The 3,091-nt window shown below is 48.3% G+C and overlaps 1 pseudogene; it reads left to right on the top strand.

Annotated features, from left to right (window-relative positions):
• Positions 1–79: 79 nt before the first annotated feature.
• On the top strand, positions 80–2,776 carry LOC102731142 (TRAF-type zinc finger domain-containing protein 1 pseudogene; annotated as a pseudogene).
• The last annotated feature ends 315 nt before the right edge of the window (positions 2,777–3,091 follow it).

Here is a 3,091-nt window from a genome sequence, read left to right as displayed (position 1 = left end):
CATCCCTCCCACCCCCCACCACGTCAGCAACCCTCAGTTTGTTTCCTGAGATTAAGAATTCCTCATATCAGGGTGTTCAGTGTAGGGGCTGACTGAGGAGGCTCTGTGTCTGCAGCTAGCGGGTCAGCTGCAGGTCCTTGCTGTCGTCCCGGTTTTCAGGAAGAACTAAAGATGGCTGAATTTCTAGATGACCAGGACACTCAACTGTGTGACAGTTGCAAAAAAGAAATTCCTGTGTTTAATTTTACCATCCATGAGATCCACTGTCAAAGGAACATTGGTGTCCTATCTGCAGGGAACCATTTCCCAAATCTGACATGGAGAGTCACATGGCTATAGAACATTGTCAGGTGACCTGAAAATGTAATAAGAAGTTGGAGAAGAGGCAGTTAAAGAAGCATGAGGAGACTGAGTGTCCTCTATGGCTCGCCCTTTGCCAGCACTGTGATTTGGAGCTTTCTGTTCTCAAACTGAAGGACCATGAAGATTACTGTGGTGCCCGGACGGAGTTATGTGGCAATTGTGGGTGCAATGTCCTGATGAAAGATCTGAAGACTCATTCTGAAGTTTGTGGAAGAGATGGGGAGGAAAAGAGAGATGAGGTTGCCATGCCTCCTAATGCATATGATGATTCCTGGGGTCAAGATGGCGTCTGGATTGCATCCCAGCTCCTCAGGCAAATTGAGGCTCTGGACCCACCTATGAGGCTACCCCGAAGACCCCTGAGAGCCTTTGAATCAGATCCTTTCCATAGTAGAACTACCAACCAAAGGAACATGACAGCCCAGTTTCCAATTCAGAGTAATCTATTGGAAGAACAAGAAAGGCAGGAAAGGAATAGAACCTGATAGCCCCCAAAAGAGGGTGGTGAAGACAGTGCAAATTTGGACTTCATGTTGGCCCTAAGTCTGCAAAATGAAGGGCAGGCCTGCAGTGTGGCAGAGCAGGACTTCTGGAGGGCTGTATGTGGTATAGACCAGTCCGTTGAAGGTTCCAATGCTCTGAATGACATGAATGGTGCAGATGACCGGACCATGTTGCCTTGTGAATTTTGTGAGGAGCTCTACCCAGAGGAACTGCTGATAGACCATCAGACAATCTGTAATCCTTCCTGTGCCTTACCTTCACTCAGTATGGGCAGTACTTCCCCCAAAGGGGTGGAGGACCCTGTCATCTTCCAAAAGTTTTTGCAGCAGGCTGCGAGTAACCAGTTAGACTCTTTGATGGGCCTGAGCAATTCTCCCCCCATGGAGGATGGCATCATCATCCCATGTGAATTCTGTGGGGTACAGCTGGAGGAGGAGGTGCTGTTCCATCACCAGGACCAGTGTGACCAACGCCCAGCCACAGCAAACAACCGTGTGACAGAGGGGATTCCTAGACAGGATTTCCAGCCTCCAGAGACCTCACCAGAGCTGCCCAAGAGGCGTGTCAGACACCAGGGAGACTTGTCTTCTGGTTATATGGATGATATCAAGCAGGAAACGGCTAAAGGACCCACCTACCCTCTTCCCCCCGACCCAGGAGACCCATTAACAATATGACAGCAACTTGTAACTGACTGTCAACATCCACATCAGGCCCCAGACCTGGGTGCCAGCCTAGCCCTCCTCGCATATTGAAGCTCAAAAACTTAGACAGCCAGGATGGCCAGGCAGGCAATCAAAACAGCCATAACACAGCCATGGCCACTGGACACGTTCCAGTGATTCACCCAGTGTGAAATCTCTACCCAGAAAACCTTGTACCCACCTTCCCCCATGGGCCTTCAGGGAGGTACAGAGTAAGTGGTAGGAGTGAAGGTGGCAGGAACTCACGGGTCACCTCCACAGCTGCCAACTACCGAAACAGAACTGCAAAGGCAAAATCCCCCAAGCAACAGGGAGCTCGGGATGCAGAGGAGGAAGAGGAGGAGGAGTAATGGTGTCACAGAGAACCTGCACAGTGGTTCCATCTTTTCTGCACAGCAGCACTTGCTGCGGTTCAGGCCCCATCTCCCGGGCTCTGTGGGCAGGGGAGATTTTACAGATTTTAACTTTTTGTAGGTTATGGCCATTTTGTGTCTTTTGAGATTGTGCTGTGGGAGTTTGAGGGTTTGGGGGAGGGTTAGCAGGGAGGCTGTTGAGAAATGTTTCATCTTTAGCTACTGCCTTTTCGCTGCGCAGAAATACAAGTTATGGCCTCTCAGCCCACCAGGGCTCCATCTTTTGACATACTATTGCCACTGCTTCTTGGTGCTGTGTAGTCCTGGTGGAGAGACGAGAGAGGGTTCTGGAAACCTGATACTCATCAGTGAAGTGATTCTCTTCTCTGCTGGGGCCTCACTTTGGGAACTTTTAGGTACCCTCTCCTGTGTACTGTCCCTCCCCACTCCAGAATTTGGGCCTCTTGTGTGTATGGAGGCACTCTGGTGAAGTGTTCAGGCCAGTTGCAATATATGTTAGGAACAAGGCTTCGGAGATGAGTTGAGCTAGAGGTGAGTGCACTAGAGGCTTTGTTTAAATCTGCTTCTTTGGCATTTGGTGTAACTGCCTTCTGTTTCTGGTGGGGAGCATGGCTCCTTTGTCTTTACTGTCTTCTGATGGAGAAGGCTGGGGGCTCCCTGTTGCCACCAGAGCCATGCTGGGCTCTGCCTGGATCAGGACTGAGGCCTAAGCTCCATGGCTTGCCCTGAAAACCAAGTATCAGAGCCCCCGTCCCCTCTTTTTATTTTACTACTACTACTACTACTATTATTATTAACATACTTGTAATAGAAATAAAGTTTGTACTTGGAGTTCAAAAAAAAAAAGAATTCCTCATATCAGTGAGATCATATGATACTTGTTTTTCTCTGAATGACTTATTTCGCTTAGCATAATACCCTCAAGTTCCATCCACATCATTGCAAATGGCAAGATTTTGTTTTGGTTTGGTTTGGGTTTTTTTGATGGCTGCGTAATATTCCATTGTATATATATACCACATCTTCTTTATCCATTCATCTGTTGATGGACATCTTGGCTCTTTCCATAGTTTGGCTATTGTGGACATTGCTGCTGTAAACATTGGGGTGCACATACCCCTTTGGATCACTACATTTGTATATTTG

Source organism: Leptonychotes weddellii, unplaced genomic scaffold, assembly GCF_054177405.1.
Source record: "Leptonychotes weddellii isolate Sample4059 unplaced genomic scaffold, ASM5417740v2 HiC_scaffold_17549, whole genome shotgun sequence".
Lineage (NCBI taxonomy): Eukaryota > Metazoa > Chordata > Mammalia > Carnivora > Phocidae > Leptonychotes > Leptonychotes weddellii.
Note: the sequence above shows the minus strand (reverse complement) of the source record. Positions and strands in the feature narration are given on the sequence as shown.